Genomic DNA, 27,699 nt, shown 5'->3' on the forward strand with positions numbered 1-27,699 from the left:
TTGAGCCCGGCTTGTCGCACCACACCTTCCAGAGCGATGTTGAAGAGTAGGCATGAGAGTCCATCACCTTGTCGCAGTCCCCGGCGAGATTCGAATGAACTGGATAGTTCACCCGAAACCCTTACGCAGTTTTGCACACCGTCCATCGTTGCTTTAATCAGTCTAGTCAGCTTCCCAGGAAAGCCGTTTTCGTCCATGATTCTCCATAGCTCTGCGCGGTCAATACTGTCGTATGCCGCTTTGAAATCGATGAACAGGTGATGCGTTGGGACCTGGTATTCACGGCATTTCTGGATGACTTGCCGTACGGTAAAGATCTGGTCCGTTGTCGACCGGCCGTCGATGAAGCCAGCCTGATAACTTCCCACGAACTCATTCGTTTTAGGTGACAGACAACGGAAGATGATCTGGAATAGCGCTTTGTAGGCAGCATTCAAAATAGTGATCGCCCTGAAGTTCTCACATTCCAAATGGTCGCCTTTCTTGTGGATGGGACAGATTATCCGTTCCTTCCACTCCTCCGGTAACTGTTCGGTTTCCCAGGTCCTGACTATCAGCCGATGCAGGTGTTTTCCAAATCCTGACAATTAATGGAGGAGCTTTTCATACTCAGCCGCTGGATGTCTGAACTGACTGGGCCTTGGTGAACAGACACTCGGGTCGTACCTCTTAACTCTAGCTCAAGACAGAAAGCCAGAAGATCAACAATGCCCAGGATACCCTTGCAGCCAAACTCACAACTCTTAGCTGACGGCATTTGTCATCGAAGCATGAGATAAGAACTTGTAACGACCAGAGCTGTTCCAAGTTGTTGGCTCACCATTTTGCATCTAATAAAAATTTGTTGCAGAATAAAAGCTGAAAGTAAACTACATTTCTATGAAAACATCTCTAACAACAGCTGCAGCTTTTAAGGACAGACTTGTTAGAATCCCAATATGGCCGCCACAATGGCCGACTTTGGCACCTACTCACGACTTTGAGGGCACAAATCTCTTTGTAAACAAAACCAGAGCACCTGAGATTCTTATTTAAGCTTATTAAAAGTGAGCAAGAACAGTATAATAAAATACATTGTTGTTTGAAGCTTGCTTTTTGAGATTTGTGCGTCTGAAGTTTTGATGCACTGTTGAGCCGGGATATCAAGACGTTTGTCCTTAAATGCAAACAGAAGTGTAGGCAAGAGAAATCTTGTGAGAATTGCGAAAGTGATAAAAAATACTTCCTTTCCACTCAGCAACTTAGAGTTTCTTTGTACGATATGTATCTGACCAGAAATAAAAGTGATTAAAAAAGTATTTTTTATTTCATTTATGCATGTAATTCTATACGAAGAGTTAATAAAATGTTGTTTCAAGTAATTTGAAATCGATTAGGTATTAATCAGTATGTTGAAGGAGTAATTAAAAGACCAACACAAATGCTAAGCGACAAGTATACCAGTAGGTGAATTATTCTTTGGTTAGAACCCGCTTCCAGTCTTCCTTCCAAATGCTGAAATACATTGCAACCTGCGGCGAAGCTTTGCGTGAGCTTTACATCTGCAGCAGATCCAATGTTTCGTGGGTGGTGTAACAACGTAGAGCTTTTATTGATTTTTCTTCGCTTTTGATGGTAAGGACTAGACAACTACGAACTTTCAAAGGCTCCACGTCTTCCATACAAATCGCTCTATCGTTCAAGATGCAGTACGACACAAACGTTATCTGTTCACTGCTTGCACTATAAACTTATCATCGTAATTCAAAAGATGACAATCGTTTTGGAAAATGATTTTCGAAAAATAGCGAGTGATTTATATTCTTCAGATAATTATATAGCCATTCCATAGAAAACTCATATAGAGTGCGGGCACCGGTTTTGACCAGTCTAAGGGAAATCATTTTTATAAAAATGACCAATATTCCTATAATTAGTACCTAAGTGTCAAATGTAAGGTATCATTCCAGACTTTATAGGAAAAATGCAGAAACCAAGCTAATGTTTGATTTTTACATTAAAAGTAGCAATGGCCAAAATATAAGCGCTGCGCCTGTTTTGGGCATATTCTCAACTTAGATTTCTGTTTCGGCCAATCCCATGTATTCCTTATGGGAGTGGCCAAATTAGAAGCACCCTGGCCAAAATAGATGTATGGGAGCTGACTTTTTTTTAAGGAAAACTTTTTTCTTGCATTCTTAATCAAATTAAATGGATTTCACAACTTTAATCAATATATTATATTAGGATTTAGTAGTAAAAAATGTTTTTTGCTAGTTCAGACCGCAACAGGCTGAAACAGCCGACTGGCCAAAACTGATGCTTCTATCCTAGTGAAACTGCGAATGTCGTAATATGTACTAGGTGGGTTTGCAGTCAAAAATTATTAAACCCATGTTTTTTTTTTTTTTTTATTTCGTGATTAAGGTGACCAATTTGAAGGTTCAGGTTTCTCAAAAGCAAACATGTTTAATAAATCATTTCTTTTTAACCAAAACTGGTTTTGGTTTAAAAGACAATAATTTGTTGTTTTCTAGAAAAAAAAAAATGTAGAAAGGATCAAATTGTACTTCCGTGCAATCAATATGTAAAAATAAATGTACGTTTATCCACGTTTTCATAGTGTCGGGATTAAAAATGCAGCATGATTTTTTTTCATCGAAAGGCGTGAAATTTCGAAACATCTCGGGCCTCGGGCTGAAAATTTCTTTAATAGAGACATTTATCTATCTATCTCTTCGAAACATCAGAGATGTATGTTTTCAAGTTTTTGGAATATGATTTTTTTTTTGAAAATAAAATTCGTATTTTCCCATATTAGACAGTTTTTTTTTGTAATTTGAATATATTTTGAATCCTTTTAAACCTGTGTATACAAAAACCCCAGAGATCACTCAAAAAATACAATACAATACTACAATAAAATGTTTTATAAGGATTTCCAATGTATGGTAACTTTGGGTATTATCTGGACGTCTGTTCTCTTCGTCATGCGGGGTTTTGTCGGCCTAATTACCTAAAACTTGATCATATAATTCAGCTTGGTTGGGATGGATTTGAGACTTATTTTGAGTTCAACAAGTTTAAAAAAAAAACCATGACGAAGAAACCAAAACAGCCGAAAATACTAAAGTTTCCTTAACCCATTTCCGCCCAGTGATCTATTTATAGATCAGATGCCTCGAACGCCCAGTGATCTATTTATAGATCAGTAAGTTTTGCAATAACTGCGGAGAAATGAAGCATTTTGGAAGACTGGTGTCTTCAAAAAAGTTGTTGAGAAGATCAAGGACTCTTCGATAGTTCGTAATTTAGTACGTATTCGCTCCAGTAGGTGGCACTAGTGATCCCGAAACATTGTGCTTTGACAGGTGTTTCGTCAACAGCCATTGCCAATACTGTCGCCTTCGTATCTTGAGAATCAGACTACATAGAAAAAATATATTAAGCAAAATTGATCAGGACATAAAGAGCTATCCGATAGTGAACTAATGGGTTATAGGTTTATCCGCTAGGTGGCGCTAGTGGGCTCTAAAAAAATAAACCTCTTTATCTCGAGAATCTGACTACATAGAAGAATTCTGTCTTCGGCAAAGTTGATCAGGACATCAACAGCTATCCGATAGTGAACTAGTTGATTGTAGGTTTGTCCGCTAGGTAGCGTTAGTGAGTCCTACAAAATTTAAACCTTTGTATCTTGAGAGTCCGACTACATAGAAGAATTTCGTCTTCGGCAAGGTTGATCAGGACATCAATAGCTATCCGATAGTGAACTAGTTGATTCTAGATTTATCCGCTAGGTGGCGCTAGTGAGTCCAACAAAATTTAAACCTCTGTATCTCGAGAATCCGACTATATAGAAAAAAAATCGTCTTCGGCAAGGATGATCAGGACATCAATAGCTATCCGATAGTGAACTAGTTCGTTCTAGGTTTATCCGTTAGGTGGCGCTAGTGGGTCCTTGAAAATTTAAACCTCTATATCTCGAGAATCCGGCTACACGGAGACAAATTTCGTTCGTTTGAAACAAAAATATTCATGTTTATTCGGTAAACTGATAAAATATTTAAAACTAAAATATTAATTTTTAAAACAAACTCAATTACATATTGATTTCTACAATACCCATGAAGAGCCCCCCGTTCCGCCGTCGAGAACATAAACAAAACTCTCAAGTTCCAGCTGCATCACCAAACAAGATTTCCTCTTGCAAAAAAGGCAAGTTTCACCAAAAGATTCCACGAAATCCCATTGATTTCGGGAGTGTATGTTATCTACATGATGTTGGCATTGAAAGTGCCACGCGGGAAGTGGATTTTCCTAGAGAAGGAAATAATTTTGTAAATTTAATTGGAAAACAAATATTTCCGTAGGGCCGACCTGCCACAAAAAAAATTACATTTGTTTCTAACATAACCAGTCAGAAGATACATGTTTGTTTCAAAAATAGATTGAATTTGCTTCAAATGTGACGTTCGATTTGCTCCAAACAGTTTTATTTTTGTTGCCAGAACAAATTGACAATTTATTTGAGTTTACCTGAAATATTTTTGATTTTACCATGCTTTTTTCTGCGTGTACATAGAATAATTTTGTCCTGGGTAAGGTTTTCAGGACATCAATTGCTATCCTATAGTGAACTAGTTGGTTCTAAATTTATCCGTTAAGTGGCACTAGTGAGTCCTAAAAAATTTAAACCTCTGTATCTCGAGAATCCGACTATATAGAAAAAGTTCGTCTTCGGCAAAGTTGATCAGGACATCTACGGCTATTCGATAGTGAACTAGTTGATTGAAGGTTTGTCCGCTAGGTGGCGCAAGTGGGCTCAAAAATTCTGAATTTTTGTATCTTGAGAATCAGACTATATAGAAGAATTTCTAAATCTCGTCTTCGACAAGGTCGATCAGGACATCAAGAGCTAACCGATACTAAACTAGTTGGTTCTAGGTTTATCCACTAGGTGGCACTAGCGAGTCATATCAATTCTTAACTTTTGTTTCTTAACAACCAGAGTACATAGAAATATTTTGTCTTCGGCAAAGTTGATCAGGACATCAAGAGCTATCCGATAGTGAACTAATTGGTTCTGGGTTTATCCGTGAGGTGGCGCTAGTGAGTCCTAAAAAAATTTAAATCTCTGTATCTTGAAAATCCGACTACATAGAAGAATTTCGTCTTCGGCAAAGTTGATAAGGACATCAATAGCTATCCGATACTGAACTTGTTCGTTCTAGGTTTATCCGTTAGGTGGTGCTAGTGAGTCCTTAAAAATTTAAACCTCTATATCTCGAGAATCCGACTATATAGAAGAATTTTGTCTTCGGCAAGGTTGATCAGGACATCAATAGCTATCCGATAGTAAACTAGTTGGTTCTGGGTTTAACCGTCAGGTGGCGCTAGTGAGCCAAAAAAAATTAAAATTTTAAACCTCTGTATCACGAACAAGATCACGAAAATCCGACTACATAGAAGAATTCTGTCTTCGGCAATCTCGATCAGGACATCAACAGCTATCCGATAGTGAACTAGTTGATTGTAGGTTTGTTCGCTAGGTGGCGCAAGTGGGCTTTAAAAATTCTGAACTATTGTATCTCGAGAATCAGACTACATAGAAGAATTTCGCCTTCGGCAAAGTTGATCAGGACATCAAGAGCTACTCCATAGCGCACTAGTTGGTTCAAGGTTTATCTGCTAGGTGGCGTTAGTGAACCCTAAAAATTCCAGACACCTGTATCTCGAGAATCAGACTACATTGAAAAATATCGTCTTCGGCAATGTCGATCAGGACATCAACAGCTATCCGATAGAGAACTAGTTGATTGTAGGTTTGTCCGCTAGGTGGCGCAAGTGGGCTCTAAATATTCTGAACTTCTGTATCTCGAGAATCAGACTACATAGAAGAATTTCAAAATTTCGTCTTCGACAAGGTCGATCAGGACAAAATAAGCTATCCGATACTGAACTAGTTGGTTCTAGGTTTGTCCACTAGGTGGCGCTAGCGAGTCATAGAAATTCTTAACTTCTGTTTCTCAACAACCAGACTACATAGACAACTTTTGTCTTCGGCAAAGTTGATCAGGACATCAAGAGCTATCCGATAGTGAACTAGTTGGTTCTAGGTTTATCTGTTAGGTGGCGCAAGTGGGCTCTGTGGGTGCAAGTGAGCCCCAAAAATTCTGAACTTCTGGATCTAAAAAATCACACTACATAGAAAAATTTCGTCTTCAGCAAGGTCGATCAGGGTATCAACAGCTATCCGATAGTGAACTAGTGATAGTGAACTAGTGATTAAAGGTTTTTCCGCTAGGTAGCGCTCCTCTCCTCTTCTTGGCGTAACGTCCTCACTGGGACAAAGCCTGCTTCTCAGCTTAGTGTTCTATGAGCACTTCCACATTTATTAACTGAGAGCTTCCTCTGCCAATGACCATTTTGCATGTGTATATCGTGTGGCAGGCACGAAGATACTCTATGCCCAAGGAAGTCAAGGAAATTTCCTTTACGAAAAGATCCTGGACCGACCGGGAATCGAACCCGTCACCCTCAGCATGGTCATGCTGAATACCCGTGCGTTTACCGCCTCGGCTATATGGGCCCTTAGGTAGCGCTAGTAAGTTTTAAAAATTCTTAGCTGATGAATCTCGAAAATCAGGCTTCATAGAAAAAATTAGTTTTCAGCAAAGTTTATCATGAAATCAAGGGCTAATGGATAGTTAACTAGTTCATTTTAGGTTTATCCGCTAGGTGGCGCTAGTGAGCCCTACAAATTCTGAGCTTCTGTATCTTGAAAATCAGGCTGCATAGAAGAATTACGTTGTCGGTAAAGTTGATCAGTACATCAAGGGCTAACGGATAGCGAACTAGTTGGTTCTGGGTTTATCCGTTGTGAGGCGCAAGTGAGCACTAAACATTCTGAGCTTCTGTATCTCGAGAATCAGACTATATAGTAGAATTTTAACTTCGAAAGGTCGATCAGGACATCAAGAGCTATCTAATAGTGAACTAGTTGGTTGTAGGTTTGTCCGCTAGGTGCCGCAAGAGGGTTCTAAAATTCTGAAAAAATATTGATAAAGTAGTTTTTACGATGAAATGGAACTGCATGGCTACTGATTGATAACAAAGCCAGAAGGATACGGTGGGCAGGATATACTACACGAATGCCGAATATCAACCCATTATATATAGAAGTTATAAGAATGATGCATATTGATATGCTAAAAACTGTTGAAAACTATCCATTGACAAGCTACTAGCAGATTGTTTTAGTTATTACTAATGTAATCCATTTCTGGAACATTTCAAACTGTAACTTTTTTAATTAGGAGAATATCAACTATGATCAGTCATCTAAAATAGATTTACATAGCTCACAGAAATAAGGTAGCTGCGCAAAAAAAAATTAAAAAAATATATTTTTTCAACTTTTCACGTGCATATGCCCCACTGTGTATTAAAACAAAAATTTCACCGTAGATTTCCGTTTAAATGACTGCAATAACTTTCTTTTTTGGGGTTGAGGTACTCCAGAAAAAATCAGACATCAACTGCGATTGTGGCATAATTCGGGCGTTAATGGGTTAATAAACTTTTAGAGCAGGCAGGTTTTTGCCGTAGGCAGGTTCATCCCGAATGAAGAGCAGCTAGTTTTATGCTTTGTATTGAAAAAATCATATTTTGAAAGGGAATTGTTCAAAACTTATGAATATTCGTTGCATACATTTGAAAAGCGGACCTGGTATGATGGTCAAAGCACCTGACTATCACGCCGAGGACCTGGGATCGAATCCCACTCCCGACAGACTCACAAATTGTGAATTCTTTCTTGGGAAGGGAAGTAAAGCGGGGGTCCGGAGAAGAACTAGCCTAGGCATAGAGTTCTCGTTAATACAGAAAAAAAAAAAATGCAAACATACAGTATACACTAAGGTATTTTTACACGGGTAGTTTTTCTGCTTTAACTCGGTCAATTTTGAACCCACCTATCTGATTTTCCGTACTCAGGTAGTACTAACCGTGTCTACCTGTGTACATATTTTCATGTGAATTGGCTCAAAATTGACCGAGTTAAAGCAGGAAAACAAAATCAAACAATTGTTAAAACAAGATTTTTTTTCGTCATTACACGCATATTGAAGGTCATTTGCTGGAATTTTGAGTAAAATAAAGTAAAATTTCAAAAAGTTATAGAACCTTTAGTAAAACTTAGACGATTTAAAAAAATAAATAAAACATAATTTCCCAATAGGTACTGGATCAAACATTTTCAAATTTGTTTGTACCGTCAAGGCACCATTCACCGTGGATCTAAGAGGATTCGGGGCAAATAAGGGCTGTCATTTGACACCAGTCTTATAAACATTGTTGGTGCCGCTTTTAATTGCCTTCATTATAGGTTAAAATTAAAGCAATATCCACAGAAGTAGAAAATTTTTCACAAAATTTAGTGATATAGTACAATTAGTAAAGGGTAGTAGGGTCGCCTAATTCCGTGGTAGGTCACCATTCACCGTGGTAGTAGGGACCCATTCACCGTGTATGAGAAATTTTATTCTACTTTGTTTAAAAATGATCAAAACAACCCAGCCAAGGGAATTTTCTTCGTTTAAATTCATTTCAAGTAATAACTTGCAAGATTTTATTAGAAAAACGAATGTTCAAATTTTTGATTTTTTCTAGATATATGGGACAATATGGGGCACGGTGAATGGAGACCATTGATTTTTAGGGTACCCATTTACCGTGCCTTTTTGTTTCAATTAAAAAGTACGAGTAATCGTACTTTCTTGTTAAACTTACTTCGGTAATGCAAAATACATACCTGATATGTGAATTTAATTGCTTCTTGGTGGAATAAAAACGTTACTGCATTTAGTTTATCGCTTAAATCACCTTAGCGCAGTTTTCGTTTTTTTACTATGAATGCAGTGAACGAGCAGAAACCCGCTTCAAGTAAACACACTTTAGTGTCAAAATGATACTTTTAAATGTTTCTAATGAGCGTTTTGACATGGTAACAATACATTAGTGTTGTATTGGTGAAATTGAAGGGAAATTGTCATATCATTCAATCGTAATGTGGAAGTAATGAAAAAATATTTGAAGGCACACGGTGAATGGAGGCCCCACGGTGAATGGCGCCTTGACGGTAATATGGCTTATACTGAAAACTCTCATAAGCAACTTCGCTTGAGTTTTTTTATTCATTAAAAAATATAAAAAAAATACAAAAATATAAAAAACTAGATGTTTTGCTGATTGCAATATATCCAACTTGAGATAATAGAAACGTCACATTTTTAAAAAGTAGGGGGATTGGGGGCATAATGGACACCCGGGGCGAAATGGACACCCCTGTTTTGCCGAAACCGTTGACTTTTATGTAAATCTTTTTATGCATAAGTGTGAAGGAACAAGTCATGGTTCTATTTTTCAAAAGTACCATTTATATTGCTCCAAAATAACCAAAATATCAATTAAATTGAAATATGTTTTTCATATGGTGAAATTCTTATAATTTCGAAGCAGCATCAAATAAGGTATTACGAGAGTTGGAGTGTGTCCACCATAAAAACAAGTGAATTGTTACCTTATCTACATGTATACGAAGATTTAACAATGGATGAAGTATTTTATTTTTGATCAGAATTTACTTGAAATAGCAATTTCAATGTTGTAGTCAATTCGGGGCGAAATGAACACTGGCAATTTTGAATGGATGTATGCGAATTGCATACTGTTAGGCGTTTTAAAGAGTTTGGAAAAAAATCGATTATTTTAGCCTAAAGTTTATTTAATTAACTTGGATGTAATGTAAACTCGTCTAAGATGGAGTATTATATCTGTAGTATTGATCTCCGTTGGGAAATTACTTAACTGGTCGATGTCACCAAAGAATTGGCCTAAAATATGCAGTGCCCCGATGGGTGTCCATTTCGCCCCGTACCTTTGCTGCCAGCCCTGAAAACACACGGTTCACAATTCATTAGGGTAATTCATGTATTTTGGACAGGCTGAGGACAACGTTGAAAAAATCGTCCCCTAGCTTCCTTAGAAAGCAATTGATTATTTTGCAAAGTTACCAATACGCTTATAATATGATTGTACTTTGCGTTCCTGGTGACAAAAACCTTAACCTAACATTTTAAGCTGAGAAAATCGCAATTTACGATCGCCTGTAAGAATTGCATTTTGGACACCGAATATATGTTTTGGACACCCTCAGGTATATATAATTTGGACAGGGCAATTATCTCAATGTTTAGCCATGAATACTGCTGAATCATGGAAGTAGCATAAATTAACAAATATTTTCTTACAAATAATGAAATTTCTCCGCTTAACAGGCATCTATTTTGAAAACTATCACAGTTTTTGTTAACATCGAGAAAATATTGCCAAACCCACTGAATACGCCTACAACTATGCAATCGCACAGCATCCCCATGTAGTTCGTCAGATGACCAAAATATGTTAACAGTAGAAAACTAGTAATGTATTTTGGACACCACCTATTTTAAGCGTTCTAAATAATTGTTAAGAGATTGGCTGCCTAATGCTGCTTTGATGAACATTGTTCATTGCAATAAGGCTTTCAAATTTCTTACAATTATCAATTCAACGATTTTGAGGTGAATATTGTATTTGACTGTGAAGTGTATGTCGTCTTGCATACCTGTGCATTTGAGGGGTTTCAGTGAAATAATTTACATTTTCGATCATTTTGAAGTTAATTCTTAATTGTTAAGCGTATTTTCAACGTAAGCCATCAGAATAGGGTCTATTTGATCCAATAAACGATATTGAGAAGTATCTACTTTTATTAGCTCTCCGGAACAAGGCATACATCGCCGTGCATGTCCAAATTATATACATGTCCAAATTATATTTTTTACCCTATTTCTTCACAAAAAAGACATTGTACCTGCTGTAAATGATTGAAAGACGTAGGAAACAAGTTAAACTTGTAAGTCCACTGATAATATGTTAAGTTTTACTTTGTTATACAGGCCTAACGTACTCATTTGCTTAGGGTGTCCATTATGCCCCTAATCCCCCTATGACATAAAAAATGTATTATTAATGTATTAATTGTATTCTGGGTGTCTCTGCGTTCTCACATCGTTAGTGTCTTAAGTATTAAGTAAGAAAGAGTTCACTGTACGTTTTCGTACATTTATATTCACGAAATAATAGACAAATTTCATCGTATATTGCTGAGATATTTGAATTTTCATAACTGTATTGAAAACTGAACAAAAATGAAGCCCAATGAGCAAAGGATTCACAGAGGGGTTTACTTTTTTCCATTGCCCAATATGAAGTAGAACATGATTAAACTCTTGATTGTTCATAGTACCATGCAAACATATCCAGAATATAGCCCATCCCTAAAACGGAAACACTATCCTGCCCTAGATCCAGCTGCCATAAAAGCTCCATGAACCTTTTCCATGCGCAGCAAAACAACGAAGAGTTATGGGCTTTTTCGCATTCGCATATTGTCACGCAACACAAATTCAGTTTCATCTCATCAGCAATGGTAGGAGCTTTACATTAGTGAATTATTTTGAATGGTATCAGAATCATTTTGGAAGGCCTTGGCTGGTGTATTTGTAGGAATTCTAAATGTTTCAAAGGATCAGTATGCAGTATGATGTAGTATGCAACTTAGTATCGTGTTCTATGGGTATTGGAGTGGGTCAACGTTGTGTATGTATGGGTGTATGTACAATCCATCGCCCACTGACCGGCAGTGCTTTTATGGAAGAAAAATGTATGCGTATATTTTTATCTTTTATCCATAGACGCAAACAGTTTTAGTCCTGGAGACGAAAGGTGATAGCTCTACTGCACATCCAACGACCTATTTCAAGTATGCCTGGACTTCCACGTACATCTTTAGGTCATTTTCTGAAACAGTAACCCCTGCATTGATACATCTGGATATCAAATGGATATCTGAAATGCATTAAAACTTCCTGAATCAAAAATTTGCATTTTTGTTTCTGGCGCGTATAAACGACGCATTTTCGATGTATATTAGTGCCCAAAATGCTATGCAAAATTTGGATGCGATTGGTTGCGTCCCCGTACTCCGCATTGCGATTGAAATTTATAAGGTATTTAGTATAGGAAAACTTACATTTTCACATAAATGAAGTAGCATTTTTGGCCGATTTTTTCTCCCCCTCCCCCTTGTAGCATATTTTCCCATACCTGATATATGGTTCGCCACACAATCTCAGACTCCCCCCCACCCCCCTAAAATGCTACGTCATAAATAGACTCCTCCAGATGGGCTTTATGTATTCTAAAATTATAGAGCCGATGATGTTAATATATAGCGTTGGATGTGCCGAACAACTTTGCTGAAGACCACAAAGCGATTCGACACTTATGACAATAGTTATAACGTACAGGGTACAGATCGTCTGGTGGTGCATAACACGTAAAGGAATAACATCAATAATAAAATCATATTTTTTGGATCGAATTATCAATCGCATATTGCGGATTTTTAGAAAAAATTCCACTCTACGGTAGCCGCCGAGTTCTACCGCAGCTGTCAAAGTCCTACCGCAGGCTTGAAAATCATCCTATCATTGAAACTGAAGGCCAAATCAAAGCATGCTCGCAATGTGAATTGCACTGAAAACCAACAACAAACAATGATCATCGGCGTCGTATCCAAGGCATCGCTAGGGCTCGCTAGGGTAGATAGGGGTAGATCGATGATACCTCAGTGAAAATCAGTAGTAAGACAGCTGCGGTAGCTTTTCGTTCTACCGTAAAACGGAAAGTTTTCTCTATATTAGCAATAACTTCTTTCACAACCGTCGAATCATTTCGAGGTCTTCTGCGAAGTTATTCAGCATATTCTAGACTATACTTTAACGTCATAAGTTACATCGTTTCAGACAAACAATTCCAAATTTTGAGAAAAATACAAAGAAATTACGTTTTCCGATACTACATCCCGTATAAATTTCAATTGCAATGCGGAATACGGGGATGATTTTACTAATAAGGATGATTTTTCAAGGTTATTTTTTTGTTGTTAATTGTATGGCTTTTTCGGTTATTTTCTACTCAGAGTGTAAGGGAGTAGAGATCAAAGTGGATAATGAAATAATAGATATGGTAGCAATCGCTAGGTTGCGAACAAGTGTGAAAATGTATAGAAGGCAAAATTAGGTGTGAATACCAAGTAAGGGTATGCGGTATTTTTTCAAAGCGATACGGAACGGAACGATATTTGATTTTTTTTTATATGATTCGGTACGAATCGAAACAAAATTCAAAAATGTTTCGTGAGATCGATACGAAATCTGAATTCACTCGGTATTTTCGAAACGAAACAAAATTTTCGAAAAAGTTCCGCGAAATCTTGTAGCTATCGTTATTTTTTTTTGCAAAATAGTACTGTATGTTTTCTTCTATTTTTCTTGCACTCATTGATTGCAAGATTCTATATTGATCCTTTCTCAAACTTGACTGCTTACGGAAGAGAAGAATATGGAATTCTTGGAGAAAAGTGTTGGGGAAGTTGGGGTAATAGGCACCACCTAAGCCAATGTTGTCAAATAACAAAGATTAAGATGATGTTATGGGCATGGTATCTTGCGTTTTGAATGGTAAGTTTACTACTATGGTTAAAAGGCGCCAAATTTGGACCGTGTGATATCAAATTTACTAAACCAAATAAACAGTTTGAAAAGTGTTATGATTTAGCTGCTGAAAACAGTTGGGGACAAAACTACCTCTAGCATTTCCCGCATTGAATTCTAATAAATTACCATGGGGCTCCATTTAACTATTTACGACATCAATGCAAAGTGTAGAAGGCGGATGGTGTTAAGGTGACATAGTGCATCACAGAATTTGCATAGGAATCGTATACTTTTTGGTTTTCAATGATTCTTTGCCTCGCGTTTTTGATAAAATACGGGCAATTCTGCAGTAACCCAGCTGATAAAGTATCATCACACTCACCAAGAGTGAGCATATGGGATGATACATTTTCATACAAATATGCTCTATGATGACTGATTTTTATCACTTTGAAATTGAGAGCGAGATTTCAATGATGCTGGTGACGGGCTACGCGTCCTCAATTGTTCTATATAATCAGTGAGCAATCGTTTAGATTCCGTGCGCTTTAAATTAGTTAACCTTTCCAAATGAGGAAAATCATTGTTTTCCACGCTTTTCATTTGAATATTCTAGTCATACTTGGGCATGCCCTTACGTCTAGTTTGCTTGCATCTGAAGCAAGCTTCATTTATATGATGCATTGACGTGAGGGAATTTCGCCCCGGGTACGTATTACCACAGGTTACCCTATTCAGAGCTATTCAGTATGTTTTTATATGATCATTTCCACAGGAGGTTCTATAGGCTTCGTGGCCAAGTCAGCTAGCCTCGAAATGTACTAGATACGAAAAACTCTCTACTGGGCCAGTGAACGATTTGTGTGTCGTCCGTTGTCTAGCGTTAGTAATGCATAGTCTGTGCAGTTTTTTTTGGTGAAAACGGCGTAAGATGTGATTACGGCATGACCCTTACCCCCTAACATTAGATTACACCAGAAAATAAAAAAATGAAACGTTGTGTAAAGCGAATTCATAGGAGTGTAACGAATGTCAAAAAATGTATGCAAAACTCATCAGAAAAAGAATCACGATTTGTGAGAATCATTAGAAACTGAGTGAAATTTCAGTACCAAATTTAAACATTTTGATGAAATGCTGCAAAAGGGTGCATGTTAATCCAGTAAAAAATACTGGAAATCGCTTTTAGTTATTGTTATATATTCCCAAAATAATATAAATTATTTTGACATTATTTTGTCATGAAATTTCTGCAGGAATACACTTTTCATGCTTTCCAACTACAATTCTCCCCGTCGTTGTCTCCAGAATCTAAAAATATTTAAGATTTCGACATCAAAATAACAATTCAATCTTTTTTTAAAGTCCTTTCAAATTCCTTTCAAATTTCTTCCAAATACTTTCTCCAGAGTCGAGCTTTGATAGAATGTAGCTTCAACAATTTTTTTTGGGATTTGCAAAAATATTTTTCCAAAGATATTTCTTGGAAGTGCTCTGAGGTTTTCTTAGCGCATTGTTTCCCATGATTGAGTCTCACGATCCCCCAGTTGGTTGTCATCTCGCTTTTCGTAGAACGATCAAAACGTGTCTGTCTGGTGTATGGTTGGAAAGTCACTCCCCGAAGTATGCTCAGAACATTTACTATTACATCTTCACGGCTCTGTTTATTTCTATTTATTTTTTGGTGGCGAAATTTTTGGAATTTAACGAAACGAAACGAAATAGAAAATAATAAATTTCGCCTAGTTGAATTCCGTGGAATTCCGCGGAATTTCGTTTCGAGGTGTCATTGGCGAAACAATTCGGTATACCGCATACCCTTAATACCAAGAGCTAAATGTGCTATGATGATAATGTTCCTGAAGTAAAATTGAGATATTATTTTCAGTACTTTTACCTCTTATCTCAAACAAACAAATATCACTTTTTGATCTCCGTATCAAACTATGCTATTACTGAGCTATTTTACTCTGCTCGGGATGCCATGCATTGATCAAAAACATCGAATGCGTGCAACTTTGGCCTTTATAAAAGTTTCAGGCACCCGACTGCCTATGTATTCTTCTGTTTTCAATCCTGTTTTCTATCGATCAGTAGCTTTTGTGGAATTTACACTTCCGTTTTTTTTTTTTTTTTAATTAAGAGCGGTCGACGTTCAAGCCGATGGGTTTTGGCCTTTCTCAAGGATCGTAGGGGTTATCGTCTCCCGTTTAGCTTGTTGATTTAACATTTGTATTCGGCCAACCTTTTCATTACCTGTTGTTTTTGTGTGATACCGTATTACCCCGCTTATTCGACAACGATTAATGTCGAATAACCGGAATAAGAATTTTATTCGACAAACTGGTCAACCTACATCACCTTGTTCTATGAAATTTGGCATTTCTATTCTTAGTTTGTTTTGAATTTTGAATTTGTTTTTGAACATAATTTCGACAAGAGGTGGTGCAAATGAAAAGCTCGTTCTTTGTACGCTTCTTGCCTTCCATAGTCCATTACAGTTGGTCTCCAGGCGAGGTGGTTTGGGTATCGAGAAACATCAACTTAGAACTTAGAACTTAGAAATAGCGGCTGCAAGAGGAGCTGCTACGGGTGCGAGTATAAGTGCAATATCGGAATGCTTTGCATTGAAAGTGTACATCGCTCTGACATTTAAACACTTTTTAATTCGACAAATGTTGAATAAGCGGTTTACGAATTAAAAATTGTCGTATAAATAATGCCGAATAAGCGGGGTAAGACTGATTAGGGTGTTCCATAAGTAGTGGAAAAATTGATGAGAAAAAAAGTGAAATGCTGAGAAATTCTAGTCAAGTTCGAAACCTTCTTTGCTTCGATTTTAGTGAAGCTGTCTGATGCTTAACTATACTAGGAATGAGTTGTTATAGTAGCTTATTAGGCAGAATGGTCGAACCCCGTTATAGAGCTATCATATGGCTGATTGAACATGTTTGAAGTAAAAATCATAGCACAATAAAAATTAGTTTACTACTAGTAATATTGCATTCATGTTTAAAGATCAGTTCGGTAATGTGTAAACGAATCAACCTCAATTTTACCAAAGCATTTTCACGAGGTACAGAAATATGGCAGAAGAAGTTCACCCGATTAGGTAAGTTTAATCCCACAAAAGAATATAATTGCCATAATTAATTTACTCTGCTCACCGCACCGTTTCGTGGTCTGGTCCTGTGCGACTTGTCACTCTTATGCCATCATTTGTGGGATTCACTTAATTTATCACTTAATCACATACTCATTATCGCCATTTTTTGTCCGCTTTTGCATACTTACCTAGTTATCTACCTCGCGAAACCTCCAAAGGGGATAAGCCCGGCTCGGTTAACTCAAAGCCATGATGCTTCCCACTGGAAGCTCCCAACTTAATATGAACGTAAGGATTGACTTTTCGTTTTCGCTATTCTTTCGTCTCTTTGATGGGCGGCACTCTCATTGTGGTTTTATGCACAAAGAGGGAAATATCTTCCATCCCAGTAGTGGCGAACGAACGCCGCCCGGCAGCCATATTCACATGTTTAAGGATTTGCGGTTTGGCACCTCGGCTCGGTTGCCAGCAGTTGCTTTCAGCTTCCCATCGCAAGCAACTTTTTACCGGAGCAGTGCGGAGCGGGTTTAATTAGCATAATTTATTACAACATTTTCACCCATCCAGTCAGCAGTGGTTAGGTTGCGGAGGAGTTGTGGTTTTGCTTAACTGCATTTTGATGCAGATTGCATATTTGATGTAAGGAATGATTATCAAAAGTTGATTGAAGGGTTTCGTACAATGAGAAAGAAAATTGCTCAACATTTCAGGGAGACAGCATTTATGACTTTATCAAGGAATTATCATTTTCATTGAAAAGCTCCACGTAAGCATCAGGCCTTTTTTTGCAAAAATTGGAAATGTTAAAAGTTCGTTGATGGAAAATGATCGTTTTAGATAAGAAATGATTGTGTCAAAATTTGGAATCCGTATCACAAGGCTAAGTGGTCCCTCAAGGAGCCTAATGCTGTCAAAAAATGTATGGAGCTAAAAACATGATTTTTTTCCATCGAAAAAATACGCTATTCTACTAAAACCGATGATTTTAGGACCCAAAAGGGCCAAACATGCCTGTAAGAATTGCGATATCTCTATAAGTTTCTGAGATATTGTATCGAAACAACAGCATTATTGTTTTTTTTGGAACCTGAAGGAAACCTTCCCTATTTTGCTCAATAACTTAAAAACGAGTGAAGATATAGTAATTCTAAGCCCAATTTAGTAGAATAAAATAATCCAGGGTGAACGTCTGGTGTAATCTACGAAGAAAATACTGAAAGATTCTCAGAAGAAAGTATGGGAGAGATCAATTAAGGAATTCTAGAAGGAGTTGTAGTTATAATATAGTCATTGTGGTCCAACATTGTGAAAACCATATAAAACTGATATTTTGACCATTTTTGCAAATGATGCTTTCCACGGACCAGCACGAATTAATCCATTTTAATCGATGTTTTTTAATCTACTTGATATTTTTGTATACTATTCCTTTTTATGTGAGAAGCCATTTTTTCATATCAAAAATTCATATTTTGTCTCGACTAACTTTCAAATAGGGCCTAAGAAAAAATGGAACACAAGCAAATAAAAAAATATAACACGGAAACGGCTTGTTCGATCGGAAAGGTGTCTTCAGCAAAGTTGTAGAATAACATATGGCGGCCCTCAGAAAAATACACATTGAAAAATTAATTAAGTTTTTCTTCTGAAATAACTGAATTTTGTTACTAAAAATAAAATGTCTCAAAAAGATATTTTTTTACCCTCGTGGTTTTTTTGTGAGAATAAAGTTCATTCTGTTAGCTCCGCCTCTCCTCTCTCCTCTTCTTGGCGTAACGTCCTAACTGGGACAAAGCCTGCTTCGCAGCTTAGTGTTCTATGAGCACTTCCACAGTTATTAACTGAGAGCTTCCTCTGCCAATGACCATTTTGCATGTGTATATCGTGTGGCAGGCACGAAGATACTCTATGCCCAAGGAAGTCAAGGAAATTTCCTTTACGAAAAGATCCTGGACCGACCGGGAATCGAACCCGTCACCCTCAGCATGGTCATGCTGAATACCCGTGCGTTTACCGCCTCGGCTATATGAGCCCTGTTCTGTTAGCTATCATCTGTGAAATTTTTATAGTGGTAAAAAAATGTACAAAAAAGTTATGGCACTTTGAACATTTTTGGTTGCGTGTTTTTTTAGAGTGTATCACGAATTTCCCGCAAACTCGATTTTGGGGTTGGCAGCACCCTCTTAGAATTCAATGGAATTTTGTAGGTATGAGACTATGTACTTTGAAGCAACTTTGCATACTTTGTTGTTTTTTTAAATTTATCTACACTAATATTTGAAAAGGGCTTAAGTTTTTGACCATATTTTTCAATCAATGTAACTTTAAAATAACATGACCTACAAAAAAGTGTGGTATGGGTGACTTTAGGGATTTGTGCGAACTTTCAAGTAAAAATAGAAATATTGAAAAATCGATTCCTACACGCTAAAAAAAGTTGAAATATAAATTGAAGTCAATTTGGAATACATGCCCATTTGCGAAATTAAATTAATCCTATTTCGAAGAACCAAACCCCACACCAACCTTTAAGAATAGAATTCAAAATGGATCAAAGTAATTAAATTGCTATTATCTGAATCTAACACAACACAAAATGTTTTTTTTTTTTGAGTCAAACCAATTTTTGGGAATTTTATAGGTGGATTTTCACTGTATTGAAAATAGCTCTCTATGTTTCAATAATAAATCTATCGTATACAAAGAATATAATTTAGGATTCTCTTTTGAACCACTAGATCTGTTACACAGAAATTCAGAATATCAACTAGAAGTCCAATTTCAACTTAAAAGTTTCCTTATTCATAGGAGAATAAAATAAATACTTTGCATTAGATAGACTTGTGAATCAAACATATGAATCTATGTTTAATTTAATATATGAAAATATCTGTAAAAAACGCCCTGGATAAAATCTTTTGTTTTATACTGAAGAGAAACACGCAAAATGATGACATGAAGTATTTGTTGGGAGAATATACTTTAAGAGGGTAGGAGCTGTCAAAAATTGGCCACTAATGCTACCCTAGGTGGTGCGAATAGAAACGGTTTTATTTTTCAAGCTAGCTAACACACACCTACACACTCCCGGCACACAGCTTGTGAACACGCACGGGCGTTCAATTTTCTTGCAACCACCTCTCTCAGCGCGGTTGTCAAACACGCCGTCGCGACGCTGTTCGGAAATGGTAAACATGATCAATCCACCATCATTCCGATTTTTCTCTCGTGTTCAAAGTTTATTATTTTGCATTCACGATGGAAATTTTGATGGATAATTGTGACAAAATTAGCTAAAATAGGCTCAAAACAATGTTTATCCTTCTCCTCGCTTTCCAACGGCTTGGCAGCGGCAAATGAGGATAACGTGACAACAGTTTTGATTATATCCGCAGCACCTAGATAACAATACTCTTCAATCAATCACACTGGTTCAACAAGGTTTAACATAACCTCCATCTTCAATGTTTGGCTCCCAATGTTTGGCTCCCGCTGAGAGAGCATATTGACTGAGTCCGCGACACTCAGATGCTACCGTGATTTCGAATGCAATTAATCGCTTTTCACAATTTTTGGCGTCTAATTTTTGAAAAGTTAGCGATATGGTCAAACTCAAACATTACAGAATCCTTGAAAAAGGTCCAATGAGGACCGAAACGTCGGGTTAAGAAAACATATACACTGAAACCTCCATTTAAGTCGATGCATGGCTGATCGAAAATATTTTTTACCGTGCAAGCAATGACTAAACTATACAGTTTTATATTTTTTGATAAATCTCTGTTGTCATGCGAAGTGTTTAAAAATATAAAAGTCTTTAGTTTTATCATTGCTTGAACGGTAAAAATTAGTTTCGATCAGCCATGCATCGACTTGAATGGAGGTTTCAGTGTAGTTGTTTTTGGTTGACCAAATTAGACTGAAATTCCAATTAAAAATATCATCCAACGTACAGTCGACCACCCAAAGAAAATCAAACTCAAAGCAATAAAACAAGTACGACCACGATTCTCATCAGTCAACGAATTGAAACTTTTACTACAAATCATTTTATTGCAATAGGTAAATATCATTTAAAATAAAAAATCAAAAATTTTGCTTTCGGTATGAAATTGATCAGTAAATGAAATACCTTTGCATGTGCCAAGAATATGTTTTCCACCTGAATGCGAAATGCTACGCAAAACTTTTAGGAGTTTTCTCAATTTTTAGTTATTCAAGTTCTATGTTTTAAGTTAAATCGTGTTTAGCAAATGCTTGGCAGCTAAAAGCATCCATTCGAATATTCATTACATGTGCGATACAGCCACGGTAACAAAAGTTTGAAAGGGTCTTTGAAATTTTTTCTACAAATTGTTTTAAGTTTAAAGCAATATTTTAACACATAAAAATGACCCTCACGTCGATCAATTACACCTCACTGATCAATTTCACCCGAAATCACGGTACCTCAGAAATGCTTTTCTTCAAAAGTGCCCAAAATTGTCATGTTTCGCAAAATGAAATAATTTTTCTTATTTGCATCTTTTTTACTTTTAAAGCGTATTGACATTTTTCAATGTTATGAAAGTTCACATGATTATCTAAAAGTCACCCATACATAACTTTTTTGTGGGTAATGTCATTTTCAAGTTATATTGAGTAAAAAATACTTTAGCCCTTTTCAAATATTAGTCTAGATAAATAAAAAACAGTATGCAATCTTTAAAGCAAGATACATAGTCTATATACCTAAGAAATTCAATAGGATTCTGAGACAGTTTTGCCAAACCCCTACGGCGAGTTTGCGTGAATTCGTCATACATACTCTAAAAAACACACAACCGAAAATGTTCAAAGTGCCAAAACTTTTTTGAACATTTTTTTACCATTATGAAATTTCTACAAATGGTAGCTAACATAATGAACTTTATTCTCACAAAATATCACGAAGGTAAAAAATAGCTTTTTGATATATTTAACTTTTTGTAACAAAATTCAGTTTTTTAGCAGAAAAACTAAATAATTTTTTCAATGTGTATTTTTCTGAGAGCCGCCATTTATTAATCTACAACTGTGCCGAAGACAGTTTTCCGATCAATCAAGCAGTTTCAGTGATATGATTTTTCATTTGCATGTGTTCCATTTTTTCATAGGCCCTATTTGAAAGTTACTCGAGACTCCATAAAAAGTTTTAATAAGAAAAAATGGTTATTTATATTGATTAGAACAGCTATGCAAAATTATATGCAAATCAAAAATGCAAAATTAAAAAAAAAATGGATATTTTTTCGTGCTGCTTCGTGGAAAGCCTCAAATGAAAGATTACTATGTAATTGTTTTTCGCGATATTTTTTATTGAACGATTTTGGTACGACGGCGAATGTGAACAGTTGAAAAACGAGAAGAATGTAGCATGGGCGAGAATGCTGCAACACCGTACGAGAGCGAATGAAGCGCGTTGTAGACAGGCGCGGAACAGGCAAAACTCAGTCTTCCGGAGAAAGAAGCACCAGCAAGAAGAACGAGATCACGAAGCAATGGAAAAGCTGTATCGCGCTAAGGACACACGGAATTTCTAAGAGAAGCTGAACCACTCGCGCAGAGGTTTTGTGCCACAAGCCGACATATGCCGAGAGGTGGCGGCCAAGATTTGAGAGGAGAAAGTATTACCGGAGGAATGGAAGGAAGGTATAGTGTGTCCCATCTACAAATAGTGCGACACGTTGGATTACGGGAATGGATTAAATGCTTTGGCTGTTCTCTACTCTCCGCATCGACCAATGTGGTGCTAGCTTCTATGCGCGAAAAATCGCTAAAAGAGAATCGCAAAAATATTGTATGGCGAATAGCATCTAAAGGCAAATTTATCGGAGTGGAATACATTATTCGAAAAAATATTTGGTAGTGGTTGTGTACAATGGTGACTACTATAAAGCCTACCAAATATTTTTTCAGTAAAAGCTTTCTATTTCAAGTAATTCAAGTTTAGATGCTTTTCACCATACAAAATAAAATGGATTTACTCCTGCTGTTCAACTGTGGGTGTGCGCCAAGCGGGTAGTCCATTATCGCGCGATCACACGACACTGAGCGCTGCCTACAAGATACTCTCTCAAATTTTATGCCGCCGTCTATCACCGATTGCAAGAGAGTTCTTGGGGCAATATCAGGCTGGATTCATGGGTGAACGCGCTACAACGGACCAGATGTTCGCCATCCGCCAGGTGTTGCAGAAATGCCGCGAATACAACGTGCCCACACATCACTTGTTCATCGATTTCAAATCGGCGTATGATACAATCGATAGAGAACAGCTATGGCAGATTATGCACGAATACGGATTCCGGACAAACTGATACTATTGATCAAGGCGACGATGGATCGAGTGATGTGCGTAGTTCGAGTATCAGGGGCACTCTCGAGTCCCTTCGAATCTCGCAGAGGGTTACGGCAAGGTCTTTCGTGCTTGCTTTTCAACATTGATTTAGAGGGTGTAATTAAGAGAGCAGGGATAAACACGAGTGGAACGATTTTCACGAAGTCCGTTCAGATGCTTGGTTTCGCTGATGATATTGATATTATTGCTCGTAAATTTGAGACGATGGTGGAAACGTACATCCAACTAAAGAGTCAGGCGAATCGGATTAGTCATTAATGTGTTGAAGACAAAGTACATGATGGAAAAGGGCTCCGGGGTGGAATCACCGCGCCCGCAACCCTGAATTTATATGGACAGTGATGCAATCGAAACGGTTGAAGATTTCGTGTACTTGGGCTCACTGGTGACCGCCGAAAACGACACCAGCAGAGAAATTCAGAGGCGCATTGTGGCAGGAAATCGTGCTTACTTTGGACTCCGCAGAACTCTACGATCGAATAAAGTTCGTCCTCTATGGGCACGAAACATGGACCCTACGTGCAGAGGACCAACGCGCCCTTGGAATTTTCGAACGGAAGGTGTTGCGTACCATCTACGGCGGAGTGCAGATGGAAGACGAGACTTGGAGAAGGCGAATGAACCACTAGTTGCATCAGCTGCTGAGAGAACCAACCATCGCCCACTCCGCGAAAATCGGAAGGCTACGGTGGGCGGGTCACGTCATCAGGATGTCGGATAACAACCCGACTAATATGGTTTTCGGGAGTCATTCGACCGGTACAAGAAGACGTGGAGCTAGGTGGGTCGACCAAGCGGAGGACGATCTGCGGACTCTACGCAGAGTGCGGAACTGGATACAAAGCCATGGACCAAGTGAATGGAGACGACTACTATGTACAGCAGAAGTCAATCAGGCCTTATTCTGTCTGGTAAGGTAAGTAAGGCACAAAATCTAGTGAACATGAAAAAAATCAACTTTGTTCTACTGGTTGCGCGATAATTGAAAAAAAAAACTTTTTTAGTATTTGTTTTGGGTTGGATATAGTTGAAAAATTTTTTTTTTTTTTCAATTATCTCCAGTAGAGATTCCGCAATTTCGAGGTCCAGTTTCACCTAAATGGGTTCTAGAATCACCAATTTAGTCTAGAAAAGTTATGTTCGGAAATTAAATTTTAAATGTTTTTTGATTGTTTGCTCTAGCATAAATGCCACTTAAATTCTTTTCGCTACCCCTAAGTATCAATCTAAATCGCTCATTTTTGCTCAGCACACTTATTTCGACCAGTATAGACCACTTGGGAAATCATATCCCAAATTCTTAACTGCTACAACAAATCAAATATAGTAAAGGTACTATTGATAAATATTGATAATAGCTTAAGATTATTTTACCAAATTAGGATGATAATGCTCTGTATAAATACACAGAACACCTAGTTTAAGTTGATGAATGTAAAAACTGATAGAGATACCAATAAATATTTATATAAAAATAATAATAAAACGATCAGTAGTTCTCACAATAGCTTTCAGTAAATAGTTGATCACGCACGCAAGAAAAAGTAGAAGAAGTGCTTATATTTACCTCTGTTTATTTCTATCTCTTATTCATATTTTTGTGCTAAATTAATCTGTAATATTGAAGGCTCCTCTATGTTGGGCTTGGAACATTAGCTAGCCCAAACATTGCGTAACAATTCTCTAAACAATTTCAAATGATCTCATTTCAAGGCACTCGTGCAGTTTAATAGCGCCACACAGCTCTTCTTATCCCATTGCTTTACAGGATTACAGCAATGCTTCGAATGCAGATGCAGCTTTGTGTTGGTTGGGGCAAACGTTTCCCACTGCATTTCCATCACAAACGGAGTAAACAATTACTTCCTTCCTGGTTTCACATTACAAAACAACCCTCGAGTCTTGACTCCGGCGAAAGAGTGGGTGCCTCACATTCCAAGAATGCAATCACGACAATGACGAAGACGACCGTTTTCTTTTTCATTTTTTTTTTGTTGTTCGTTGTTGCTCTACTTGTTTCAGCATAACTACATCAACATAAATATGCACGCTTTTTATATGGCGATGCCAAGCTGCGTCCAATGAAACTGCTATGCGATCCTGTGTACACAACACGCTGCGCTGGCTCTTTTGAACTTTCCTGATGCTCGACGTCTAGCATTTCATCGTGGTGTGAACCACTATGAGAGCAGCTGTGACAATGATTCTCAGCTAGAGCATGTGGGTCTTAGGGTGGAACCCGTGGGGTAAATTTAAGCAGCTCCAATGCTATCATCATTTCGTGTATCACCCTGGGGTCACATGTGAGAAAATTCTATACTTTTTTACAAAACTGCTACGATTTTTTCAATTTATTGGTAGAACAAACTTGCTGAGTAATCTACTGTCATTACCAGGCAGTTTTATTTCCATTTTTTCACCTTTGCATTCGTTTTAGGTCAAGAAATTATATGAAATTTCCATTGCAAAGACATCTAGAATCACAGCGGGAATCGAATGCAGCTTTACACAGTATTGTATACCTTGCTAGATCTTATGAAACAGTCAACGCGATGCATATTACAAGCAGTGTTTTTGTTATTTCAAAAATTAAAAATGTTTGTACGATTGTTGTTGTGGATTCAATAACTTCTACTCCACATAGTTCGCTGACTGAGATTTTGAATTACCGCAAAAAATCTCAAAATAGCCACAGCTGCACCCTAGTTCCATCGCAATCTCGCGGATTTAATAACACTAGTTTACAAAATAAAACGAAAGTCGTGAACTTCTGTCAACGACCAAAATTTTTGAAGCATAATTTGGCGCTGATTTCTAAACCATGCTTCAAAAAATTTAAAGTAGAACAGTTTTTGAGTTTTAGCTCAATATTGAGTTTAACAGCTTTTTAAAATATGGAATTTAATAAAATTCAAATAACTTGCGTTTTGTTCAACCAATTTTAAATCTATTTCCATAAATTCAAAGCTGAATATAATACCATTCGATCATCTGAATGCAGGTTTTGTGTCAGATTGATGAAATTCAAAATATTGGCGAGCTTTGGAGACGATCTCCTTAAATTTTAGCAAATTTTCCAAAAATATATGAAGAAATATATTTTTTTCAATATGAAAAAAACAATTTAAAAATTCTTTCTCAATGTATATTTGACATGTCATATGTAGGTGAGTTACAGTAAAAAATTCAGCTCAATCGGAGCATTGATTACGGAGAATGAGATGTGTGAAGTGAGCGACTTTGCTTGAAAATAGAACAAAAATCGATTTCAAATCATCAACCTTGTATGGAAAGTCGAAAAAATTTCCGCTCTACTGTAATTTTTTTCCTTCGCGTTTTCGAACTCAGGGCATGATTCTACACCAAAAACAATCGTCAGCTTACCGAGTTCAAAAATGCTGTAAACTAGTGTAATGATATACCACGTTGTAACGCAAAGTGTATGCATAATGGCAAGTGTTTTCCTGTTGACTTGAAGAGTCAACCGCAGCTTCAGTTTCTCTCAAGAGTGGCAAAGACAAAGGGTTGCGCAAGCACTTGAGGCCAGCAGCAGCGCTCCGGTCTGCTGTGGTTTGAACTCAAAATTCAACCACATACGCCGCCATAGTTTACCCGAATCCTTTCGTGGAAATTTGCTCTTCACAAATTGCATTAACTCCATCACTCGAACCATTCGATTCCATCGCGCATAATCACCTGCCGGATCCGATTCGAGTGGGTTCCGATCGGATTTGCTGCCATGGTTCCGCAGCCGCTTGCGGAGGCACGCAAAAATCATTTTCCACCTCGGTTGGGTCCCCAATGGCTCGCGCGTGGTTGAGTTTGGACCAATTTCGATTAGGATTGGACATTAAATCTTCTCATTCCGTATGCGGGCACAATCATCGGCAGCAGCAGCAGCAGCAGCAGCAATAGCAGCACTACTTTGAGTATCTACGTTCGGCGGGGGTCTATCAGCTAATGCTTTCTCAAAGTTCACATGCTTCGCCATAGGCGGCTAAATAACTTTATGATAGGGTTGATTTAAATATTTTTCCAAAAGCATTTCATTAATTTACTCGATTTGATTTAAATTGAGATTCTCAAGAATTTACATAGAACAAGGTTTGTAAACAACAGCACGTGAATCTATTGTTGGTTGTATCTTCTACAAAAAGTCAGAATCTGTTCTTAAACACCTCGACGCATGTACTGTACAGTGTACACCTTTAACGTATCAGGGTCAACCAGAGACGACCTTCATGTCTGTGCACTTTTCTATTTTGAACGACATTTTGCCACCTTGTCCCGGTGGCCATAACAAGTAAACTAAAACCCTAATTTACGTCAGTAATATAGCAGTTAAACTAAGTTCAGTGGCTCGGTCATAGGCCGAGCAAATTTCTCAAGAACTGGAGGTGTGAGGATCAAGTGAAAACGTTTTTTTTGGATTTCGCACTTCAGGAGTACTTATCACAATGTAGTTGTATTGCAAAGATCAGTGGTTCCCAATTTGCAATTTCAAGAACCTAAAATTTTAGGAAAAAGTACAAATGTTTTTTTTCGGATTGATCGTTTCAAGGGTCAATTTCTCAAATATAGATAGGTAGGGTAGAAGCTTCAGTTTTGGCCAGCCCGGAGTTTTGGCC

This window comes from Aedes albopictus, chromosome 2 (assembly GCF_035046485.1).
Source record: "Aedes albopictus strain Foshan chromosome 2, AalbF5, whole genome shotgun sequence".
Classification (NCBI taxonomy): Eukaryota; Metazoa; Arthropoda; class Insecta; order Diptera; family Culicidae; genus Aedes; species Aedes albopictus.